A 12,564-nucleotide genomic window follows, 5' to 3' on the forward strand; every position below is an offset into this window, starting at 1 on the left:
CCTCTCACTTTGTATGACAATCTCATCAAATTCCATTATATTTACAGTGATGCGCATACTAAATATGACCATATCAATGTTATTTCATGTCAGCACAGTGCTGACTACTGGGCTGGTGATACCCTTGGGGAAAAATCTCCACCAGCAGTGTCATCGACCCAGTGGTTGTGTATAAACTCATCATATACTGTGGATTCATTAATATTTGTGGGATACCAATTTTCGTGGATTTCGTTGGTACAAGCAAACCACGAAATCAATTGTTCAACGAAAGACACATTTTACGTAGGCTTGTATGCAGACTTCGGCAAAACGACGAAATTAAATATCCAGGAATATTTAAGTGTTCCTGAATCCACGAAAATTGGTACCCACGAAAATAAATGGATCCACAGTATACCAGGATTAAATTTTGTTTTTTACGCCAGACTATTTGATCTTTGCTTTTTTACTGAAAAAGATTGCAAAAATGAAGAGATGCTGCATTTTGTTAATAAATAGACTTTACAGCTGAATGACGCCTCCGGGTGCGGGGATTTTTCGCTGCATTGAAGACCTATTGGTGACCTTCTGCTGTAGTCTGTTCTATGGTCAGGTTGTTGTCTCTTTGACACTTTTCCCATTTCCATTCACAATTTTATTTACTGCTAGTAACTAATTTTCTTCTCAATACAAATCAAAATTGAAATATCTTTATACAATTACATTTAAAATTAACACACTACGAAGTGAGAAAATTGTGTTAATAAAAATATAAAACAATATTAACTAACGGACACAGCAACAAGCACAAAATGACCAAATCCTTTAGCCCAATCAACGCATTCGAGCTTACTTATCCTTATCATCTTTGTGATGTTGTTTCTATACTAGTCTGTTGTATGTACGACGTATTTGGACATTTATCAATTAAATCAACATTACCTTTGAAACATATTTCCTTTACCTTTAGAATTAGGGGTTATTGGCATCATCAATAATAAATTTATCCTTAACCAGTTAAACATTAACTTTGGATAAGTTTAGTCTATGAAACAAGTCATGAACATTTTTGGTGTTTAATGGTTCTGGAAATGACATAATGGAAAAACCAGTATAAAGCAGCAAATTTACGATTAACATTTGGCATCATCTAGAATGTGTTTTGGTTACGTGAAAGACAAGCTTTATCAACAAGAATGTGTCCATAGTACAGGGATGCCCCACTCCCATTATCCTTTCCCCATGTTCAGTGGACCGTAAAATTTGGGCTATATCTTACATTTGACATTAAAAGTAGAAAGTTTAATCATAGGGAACATGTGTACTAAGTTTCAAGTTGATTAGACTTCAACTTCAGCAAAAGCTACCTTGACGAAATCGTTAACCTGACTTGACCAAAAACTTTAACATGACTGTCTGATATTTGTGCATATTGTACATTTGTATTCTTATATTCGGCACTAACATTTTTTTTATTTACACGTACGCCAAAGGGGTGTGTTATTAACTGCTTCTTAACCTACACATTTTAGTTGCATGACATCGACCAATACAAATATCGTTTATACATATAAACTATGGTATCAAGTATGTGAGTCTTCTCGTTGATATCTCGTCCATTCACATTATGTAACGTTTGAAAACAGTTTGAAAGAACGGCCTTCAGAAAACGCTTTTGATGCATAAAATTTGCAATTAGGTTTTTATTCATTCTTATAAAGAAATGCAGCAAGTTTCTTTAACAAACACGAAATTAACAATGTTAATTGGTTCATTGCATTGTTAGTCATCGCTTGATCACATGACGAAAACCAATCAGATTGCTTATATATAATTGTATTGCTTCAATATATTTTGTCATGGATTTGCTAGAATGTAAAGGTGAGTTAATTAAACACAATTTTAATTTCTTTTTTATATTCATGAATAGTTTTAGATCATATTTCTTTAGGAATTTGGGTATTATCTTTTGACAGATATTATATATTTTGAAGTCCAGCATTAATTTTCATTGTAAACTATATAGCTAGCTGCAATTCAACAATTCAAATTATATATTTCACATTCGTCAATATTTAGCTTACGAGTTATTAAAAGATTTTTTAAGCAGGAAATTAAAATTACACCCAGTCTTTCAATTTGGACAGTAAATTCAGTCTTAAAACATGCAAAAATTGAGAAGAATTTACTTCTTGTAGTCGAAATGTATTCCCCTTAGAATAAAGGTTCTATATTTTATAAGAATTTTCGTTTTGCAAACTATAATGAAATAAATGTTCGCATTCGAGCGTCACTGATGAATCTTTTCTAGAAGAAACGCGCGTTCGGCGTAAATTAAAAAAATAATCTGGTATATATGATGAGTTTATTTACAACCACAGGGTCGATGCCATTGCTGGTGGAATTTTAATTCCCCGAGGGTATCACCATCCCAGTAATTAGCACTTCTGTGCTGACATGAATTATCATTGATATGGTCATATTTATGAATTAACTGTTTACAACACAAATTTAAATTTTTAAAAACTAAGGCTTTTTCTACCTCAGGAATAATTACCTTAAATGTATTCGGCTAAACTTTTAAGAATTTTGGTCCTCAATGCTATTCAACCTCGTACTTTATTTGGCCTTTTAAACTTTTTAGCTTTTGTTGACGAAATGCGCGTCTCACATAAATACAAAATTTAATCCTGGTATCTTTGATGAATTTATTTCCTACTGTTTACCATAAAATAATGCTTTTTAAGTCCGCGAATGTTATATATGGTAAAATCAAACCAGAAATGACATATAATTGACATAATTTTTTTCTGAATTCGAAGTTCTACAACACATAAGAATAAAGCTTGACGTACAAATATCACCTGATCAAAACAATATTTCTTTCTTTCAAGAAATAATTTTGCTTCCTAAATCAAATTGTTCAAAGGTGATCTATCAAATCATTTATAATAAACGCATGGCAAGGTGTGGCACATTTTAAAACTGCTTCGAACGCTAGAAGTTAATAAGTTGTTTTGATTTTATTTATAGGCTGAGCGCATTTGACAATAATGGCATTTTTGTAGCATTATGTCCATACTTTTGTCCTTACAAATTCTATTTAATACACTATTAGTTATTACCTTATGATATGGAACAAAAATTACCCGAACAAATCGATTCGGTTTGGTCACAGATGACTTTTGAAATGTTTATATGATTAAAATAGCTCCAAATTATCTCCCTTTGGTGCAAAAATGCCATTTTTTTGTGCATTATAATTGAAATATCTTTTTTAACATATTGGTGACCTATATTTTTTATTATTGTTTTCAAATAAGCTGTACATACACTAAATAATCGTAAAAACTAAACGATTAAATGTAATTTAGTTCTAAACTTATCTTATTTCGATATTACCTCTATTTCTCCTAATAGTTCAACAGAAAAAAAGGACATTAACAAAAATGTATGCTTTTTTCGGAGGAAGATAGTGAGCTTAAATAAACGGTGAAACCATTTTTTATTTCATTTTTCTATAAAGTATATGATAAAATTCATTTATAGAAAATTAAAGCAAAATCCTATATTAAAAAAAAATGATTTATACCCGCGAGCTCCCCTAAGCCCACTACCGACATGATTACATCAAACCGTTATCAAAATATTCTTTATAAATTAATGCATTTATTAAGAAACTAAGATTTCAACTTCTTTAGACAAAATTGACCTAAGATTTATTTTTTTATTATTATTATTTTAAGGTCGATTTTTGTGTATTTAACTCTTCGGCTATTGCTGTTTTTGATAATTCTAGTCGTTTTGATTGGGACTGATAAAAGTTGATAACCAAAAGCGCGTTAGGCGATTGAAATTTATTGAGTTTTCAGATTCTACATCTTTACCTGTACATGTGCTCTCAAACGCTTGTTTATCCTTCCCATTAACTAGTTGTAAAAAACATTAGGGAATAAATATTTTCTATTTGAAATAAAGTTTTTTTTTTGAAATTTAAACATAAAACCTTAACTTTTTTTTTAAAAGTACGTACTTTCCGATAAAATATGATCTTGATTAAAATAAGAGTCAATGATTTCCTTTTTTTTCATCAAACAGCTTATTTACAAATAATAAACTAATTTAATTGTTGTTAATTATTATTTTCATAAATTATTGATTAATCAAATACGGCAAAACATTTTACAAAATTTTTGTCAATATTTTTCAATTTGTCAGTGCTTCAAGACTTTGAAATAAATCAAGCAACATAAAATGGTCTATGAAAAACAACATATCACATAATACACCCTTATTTAAAATCACTTGCAATTATTTATCGATCACTGTATATGAAAAAGATTTTATTTAATCATGTATTTCATGTGTTTTTATCAAAGAAACGTTTTCAAACAAATCTAAGGAAATCTGTCTCATTCTGTAGTGTTTGCTGTCAATGTTTTTTCATTCATCAAGTTTATGTCTGTTATCATTTTACTATGATGTGATCACATGTCCATTGCCAAATGGCGTCAAGTCAGGAATAGAGATGTACACACGACGGCTGCATTGTGCATCATTTTCTACAAATATTTGTAGTACTTAATCATGTTTGATATATACTAAATCAAATATAAGAGTTTATTTTAATTCGGCATAATTTAAACGATCCACGGTACAGGTAATATCTGGCATTATAGCATATCATCTGGCCATAAAACAAATAAGGAGATGTGGTATGATTGCCATGATGAGACAACCCTCCATCAGGGTAATGTTTGGTGATTGTCTGCTTGGTACTTTGTATGCAAAAAGAAAAATCACAAAAATACTAAACTCCGAGGTAAATTAAAAACGGAAAGTCCCTAATCAAATGGCAAAATCAAATGATAAAACACATCAAACGAATGGACAACAACTGTCATATTCCTGACTTGTTACAGGCATTCTCAAATGCAGAAAATTGTGGATTGAATCTGGTTTTATAGCGCTAAACCTCTCATTTTATTAATATTATTGAACTTCATCCTTATCTTCAACAATATATATGTTGCATTTATACTTTCAAAGTTACAATGAATTTATAATTAGCCAAATATGTCTTTCAATGTATAGAAAAAAAAATCGATAATCGGCGATAAATGCGTACTTCAAGTAACTTTGAACTAAAAATCTGTCGACAGAATTTTGATTGATTGTAAACAGATCTATATGACGATATTTAAACAGTCATGAGACACTGTACAAATATGATATATGCAAGGTATACTTTACTTTAAAATATTTTTTTCTAAGCGACATTTTGCGATTGAAAGGATGGTTGCTTTATTCTTTGTAATTCGTTTTCCTTTTGGCTGTTTGTAGAAAATGATGACAATGGTAAATCTATTATAGTCTTGTACAGATGTATTCACAACATTTAAACTGGGTAAGGCAGAGATTGACATTTATATATATATATATATATATATATATATATACCAATATTTGTATAAATATATTTATTTTGCTAATTGGAGAAATTGACATTTACATGAATCTGTCGTACAGTTAACTATTTGTGGAAATTATAAATATAACGTTTTCTTGCTTATTTATGAATTGCAAATAACTTTTATTTAATCTATCATATAAAAAAAATGTTTTTATAATTTTTTGGGGGTAATTTTTTATATACTGCAAACATAAAAAAATGTATGTGTTAACAACAATTAACATTCTTTACGGTAGATTTAGCTAGGCAATGTTTCAAGACTTGAAATAAAACAGACTACATCAAATGATCTCTAACATGTTGTTTTCAGCATATTTGCCGTAGTTCATGTTTGATTGATTTTGAAAATCGAAATGGAAAATGTCTATTTTATTAAATCTGATCATTCCTTCAGACATAAAGATTTGTTTTGATTGGTTTTTTTTTGTGTCGGAATGATTCCATCCCTTTTATGTCAAACAATTTATCCTGAGAGAATTCATCCCACAAGTACAATATCGGTTAAATCCAACTATTATATAAAAAACATATTTGCAATTTTCATTATTATCGTTTTACATACAATTAACCGTAAACTTACAGAATTCTAATGTTGTGTAAAAATGTCTGCCATTCTGTACCAAAAGTACAGGGCCTGTATTCATAAAGCTACTCAAACCAAGACACCTAATCGTTCTGTTGTTTACAAATTTGAGAGAAGGGTTTGAGTTTTTTACCATTAAAAATGGTTAACTCTAAACTCTCTCGATATTTTTACCATGACGCCTACCGTATCAAATTGATTTATGTATTTTTTTTAAAACGCAAATCTCATATAAATAACAAATTTGTAGAAAACGTTGACAGCTTAACTGCTTCAAGTTTGTTTGCTCACGCGACAATCCTTGTTTGTTCAATTTTGTTTTGTCTTGATTTTTGTGATTTTATTGCGATGCTGCCTTATATAACCAGGCTATTGGCCAGTACTAAGGTACTAGCCAGAAACTACGGATACTGGATTTTCTTAAAAGATGTTTTCATACAATTTATTTTAAAAAATCATTTAAAAGGAAGGAAATAAGTGTAAATGTTCCAGACCGTATGAGTATTTGGACCGTACGCATATGGTCTAACTTATATTAAGAAGTTGGTCAAGTTTGTTATATACAAATGCATATAACAGATCAACATAACATAACTCTCAAATTAATATAAAATAGTTCAATTGTAATTGAAAAAAAAAATTATATTTTAACTATTTTAAAAATGCATGCTTATTTCAAATCTGTTAATCTTTTGTATTTAGCATGTCGATCTGTAATACATTAATTATATTATGATAACTGAAATTGAAGATATCGGAAGTAAACATAATATGGGAGGAGAATTGTTTTAGAATATTTAGCAACTTTACAAAAGAAATGCAAATACAAAGGAACATGCATGAACTGACATCAGACTCGGACTTCTCTTGAACTGAATTTTAATGTGCGTATTGTCATGCGTTTACTTTTCTACATTGGCTAAAGGTATAGGGGGAGGGTTGAGATCTCACGAACATGTTTAACCCCGCCGCATTTTTGCGCCTGTCCCAAGTCAGGAGCCTCTGGCCTTGGTTAGTCTTGTATTATTTTAATTTTAGTTTCTTGTGTACAATTTGGAAATTAGTATGGCGTTCATTATCACTGAACTAGTATATATTTGTTTAGGGGCCAGCTGAAGGACGCCTCCGGGTGCGGGAATTTTTCGCTACATTGAAGACCTGTTGGTGACCTTCTGCTGTTGTTTTGTTTTTTGGTTTTTTTTTCTATGGTCGGGTTGTTGTCTCTTTGGCACATTCCCCATTTCCATTCTCAATTTTATGAACTGCAAACATGTAAATATTATCCATCTAATTGTAATAAAAACAATTTGTTAAAAATAAAGATTGTGATAAATGTTTGTTTAAATTTAATCCATATGATCCAATAACATGTATGGTGAGCTGGTACTGGACCATACGCGTATACTCATACGGTCCGACCGTACGCGTATGGTCGGACCGTACGAGTATACGTATACGGTCCGAACCGTACGCGTATGGTTCAAATACTCATATGGTCAAGAACATAAATAAAAATACAGAAAACAGGTCAATTAAAAATGGGATAATTCCACATAACTTTACAAAATTAATTACTCGGGTATATCAACGAAATAAACTCATCATATATACCAGGACTAAATGTTGTATATACGCCAGACGCGCGTTTCGTCTGCAAAAGACTCATCAGCGAATCCAAAAAATTAAAAGAGCCAAATAAAGTACGAAGTTGAAGAGCAGTACGGAGTTTTGCCAAATACAGCTAAGGTAATCTATGCATGAGGTAGAAAAGCCTTAGAGTTTCAAAAATTCAAAATTTTGTAAACAGTTGATTTATAAATATAACCATATCAATGATAATTCATGTCAGTACAAAAGAACTGTGTTATGCATGCATTCCTTACTTTGTCATACATGTGCAAAGAAAAAAATTCATATAAGGCTCTATTGTCGTCACTAGTCTCCAATGAGAAAAATTTCGCTTGAAAAGTTTGTCAAAGAAATCAGGTATTAAATAATGTTCATGATATTTTGTCCTTTTAGTGAATAGAAATATACAGCAAAATTTATGAAAATGTGTTCTCTCCCGGTCACTAGTCTAGACCAATTGGTATTAAAACGTGTCCTTTAAGGGACGTTATCTAAATATTATGAAAATGAATTATTTTACTTGCATTTTAATCTATTAAATAGGTTAATAAGAAATAAGTGAATTTAAACGTTTTTTTTTTTTTTTAAATAATGAATCCATGTTTTATACCAGACTCTCCAGGTTTCACTTCATTTAAGAATTGAATGCTTTTTTTGTAAATTTATTGGGGTGTAAAAGCGTTGACCGAAGTACATTTTGTATGAAGCGCGGAAGCGCTTCATATTAAAAATGTGCGCACGGTCAACGCTTTTACAACCCATACATTTTTACCTATAGGATCATGAAAACACGCCTTTTATCAAGTTTTTATTTCATTTACCTGTGCACTTTATAGTGGGACCTCGTGTCATCATGCATGAAAAGTTGCATTGTGTAATGCAATTGATTAAGGAATGTCACGAGATTGCTAGTTAGCCAATCAGAATAACGTATTATAATGAAACATACATCTAATGTAATTATTTACATATAAGTATATACCTGTTATTTATTAGATAAACCTCAAATCTACAATCGGTATGAAACAGAGTAATGGTTGATTGATTAGATAAATACACAAAAGAATGTGATGGAGTTGAACAGAACTTCAGGAGGGATATTATTGAAAAAACACATTATCACGATTACTGTAAAAGGACCAAATTTAATGGTAAAAAAAACCGCCCGGTGATAACACAGATTTAATACAATTTTGCATAGGTAAATTGTTTCCGGGACTTATTTAAATCCATGGAAAATATTCTATGGCAAGCCAAATTGAATAAAAGATTTTTTTATATCAAAAAATCATTTTATTATATTAAGAGTTCGTTTTTTAATATTAAGAATTATTTTTTTATATTGAAAAATTATTTTGTAACATTAAATTATTATTCTTATTATTTAAAATTGATATTAAAAAAATATTTTTTAATATTATTAATGGTTTTTTTTATATAATAAAAATAGCTCTTGTCCAAATTGGCTTGCCATAGAATATTGTACATGGATTTAAACTTTTATACTAGAATCTTTGTTTCTGAATATTAGCACGGGAATTTTTAATATTAGAAAATAAATATTTAATATTACAAATTGATTTCTTAATAGTAAAAACAGTTGTCTTAATAAAAGATAATGGTTTCTGAATATAAAAAAAAATCATGTTTAGACAACTGCTCGTTTGTCCACTCAGGCTAGTAATATTTTAAATTTGATGGGGATTCCATTGCGCAGAAATTTCCTTGCGCTTTTGACTGATTATCTTACGTATGTCGTATAAATACCCGGATAATCGAGTGCAAAATAGCTGTCCTTGCTGCTTTTTATAAATTCATTTCTTCAATGAATACTCCTGAAAATATTTGTTTTATAACATAGATAAATGATATGAAAAAGTTTTGTCGTGAGAAATATACATATACCTGTAGTAACAAATTATGAATACCAAAAAAAATGTGTTAACGCATGTGTTAACGCATGCGGACGAATATCTCGACAGATGATCAGCTACAAATATAAATATAACTGTTCTACAAATATTAATATAATGTATACCCATAAACTCTTTATCACTGAACCACGTCCACTTGTATGTTTGTCCATCTGATGAGTTAAGCCTTTTTCAACTGATTTTTATAGTTCGTTCTTATGTTGTACTGTTATGGGAACAAACTGTGCCCCTCTACTTGCCGACGTGTTTCTTTATTATTATGAGGCGGACTTCATGCAGGAACTTCTTAAGAAGAAAGATAAGAAGTTAGCAATATCCTTTTACTCTACTTTCCGCTATATAGATGACGTTCTTTCACTAAACAATTCAAAATTTTCTGACTATGTGGAACGCAGCTATCCCATCGAATTGGAGTTAAAGGATACTACAGATACAGTTAAGTCGGCTTCATATCTTGACTTACATCTAGAAATTGACAATGAGGGTCGGTTGAAAACAAAACTTTACGACAAAAGAGATGATTTCAGCTTTCCAATTGTGAACTTTCCATTTCTAAGTAGCAACATTCCAGCAGCACCTGCATACGGGGTATATATCTCCCAATTGATACGATGTTCCCGTGCTTGCATTTCCTATCATGATTTTCTTGATAGAGGGTTACTGCTCACAAGGAAGCTATTAAACCAAGAGTTCCAAATGGTGAAGTTGAAATCATCCCTTCGTAAATTGTTGGTTGTTGGTTGACCGTTATGGAATAACCGTTTCACAAATGATATCGGATATGTTCCTTACGTCATAACTACAATTCCCTTCCCTTTCATGAATGTGACCTACCGAATTATACTATTTACCGGATTTGTAATCACATAAGCAACACGACGGGTGCCACATGTGGAGCAGGATCTGCTTACCCTTCCGGAGCACCTGAGATCACCCCTAGTTTTTGGTGGGGTTCGTGTTGTTTATTTTTTAGTTTTCTATGTTGTGTCATGTTTACTATTGTTTTTTCTGTTTGTCTTTTTCATTTTTAGCCATGGCGTTGTCAGTTTGTTTTAGATTTATGAGTTTGACTGTCCCTTTGGTATCTTTCGTCCCTCTTTTATACCACTGTCCCAGGTTAGGGGAGGTTGGGATCCCGCTAACATGTTTAACCCCGCCACATTACTTATGTATTTGCCTGTCCCAAGTCAGGAGCCTGTAATTCAGTGGTTGTCGTTTGTTTATGTGTTACATATTTGTTTTCGTTCATTTTTTGTACATAAATAAGGCCATTAGTTTTCTCGTTTGAATTGTTTTATATTGTCTTATCGGGGCCTTTTATAGCTGACTATGCGGTATGGGCTTTGCTCATTGTTCAAGGCCGTACGGTGACCTATAGTTGTTAATGTCTGCGACATTTTGATCTTTTGTGGATAGTTGTCTCATTGGCTATCATACCGCATCATTTTTTTATATAGTATATATTTGTTGAGGGGCCAGCTGAAGGACGCCTCCGGGTGCGGGAATTTCTCGCTACATTGAAGATTTGCTGGTGACCTTCTGCTGTTGTCTTTTCTATGGTCGGATTGTTGTCTCTTTGACACATTCCCCATTTCCATTCTCAATTTTATAGATTAAACTGATGACAAATGAGTAGATCATAACAATCTAATAACTATTACGTTGAAATTAAATTCCCTGTCACATATTCATCATCCAAACAGGACAGTGTCTCAGAAAATACATATCTATGTACCATTACCTAACTTTCGGGTATAGATGTGGTTTTTTTCTGAGATCATTCATCAGAACTTGTGGTCATCCGATATTCAGTTCTTATGTATTTTAATTATATTTACAGTGATTGAATGAAAGCTAAAAAAAAAGAAAAATATATTGTATGTCTCTGATTCGAGTCACATCAGAATACGATACAAAAAAAATAGGGATCACCAAACATGTTCGGCGCATTTAGTTGTGCGTCTACCTGATCACAGGAACTGTGTTGAGTCTACCTGATCACAGGAACTGTGTTGCGTCTACCTGATCACAGGAACTGTGTTGAGTCTACCTGATCACAGGAACTGTGTTGCGTCTACATAATCACGGGAACTGTGTTGAGTCTACCTGATCACAGGAACTGTGTTGCGTCTACCTGATCACAGGAACTGTGTTGAGTCTACCTGATCACGGGAACAGTGTTGCGTCTACCTGATCACGGGAACAGTGTTGCGTCTACATGATCACGGGAACTGTGTTGTGTCTACATAATCACGGGACCTGTGTTGCGTCTACATAATCACGGGAACTGTGTTGCGTCTACATAATCACGGGAACTGTGTTGAGTCTACCTGATCACAGGAACTGTGTTGCGTCTACCTGATCACAGGAACTGTGTTGAGTCTACCTGATCACAGGAACTGTGTTGCGTCTACCTGATCACAGGAACTGTGTTGAGTCTACCTGATCACAGGAACTGTGTTGAGTCTACCTGATCACAGGAACTGTGTTGCGTCTACCTGATCACAGGAACTGTGTTGAGTCTACCTGATCACGGGAACTGTGTTGCGTCTACCTGATCACGGGAACAGTGTTGCGTCTACATGATCACGGGAACTGTGTTGCGTCTACATAATCACGGGAACTGTGTTGCGTCTACCTGATCACAGGAACTGTGTTGCGTCTACCTGATCACGGGAACTGTGTTGCGTCTACCTGATCACGGGAACAGTGTTGCGTCTACATGATCACGGGAACTGTGTTGCGTCTACATAATCACGGGACCTGTGTTGCGTCTACATAATCACGGGAACTGTGTTGCGTCTACATAATCACGGGAACTGTGTTGCGTCTACATAATCACGGGACCTGTGTTGCGTCTACATAATCACGGGAACTGTGTTGCGTCTACCTGATCACGGGAACTGTGTTGCGTCTACCTGATCACGGGAACTGTGTTGCGTCTACTTGATAACAGGAACTGT

Source organism: Mytilus edulis, chromosome 11 (assembly GCF_963676685.1).
Source record: "Mytilus edulis chromosome 11, xbMytEdul2.2, whole genome shotgun sequence".
NCBI classification, from domain to species: Eukaryota; Metazoa; Mollusca; class Bivalvia; order Mytilida; family Mytilidae; genus Mytilus; species Mytilus edulis.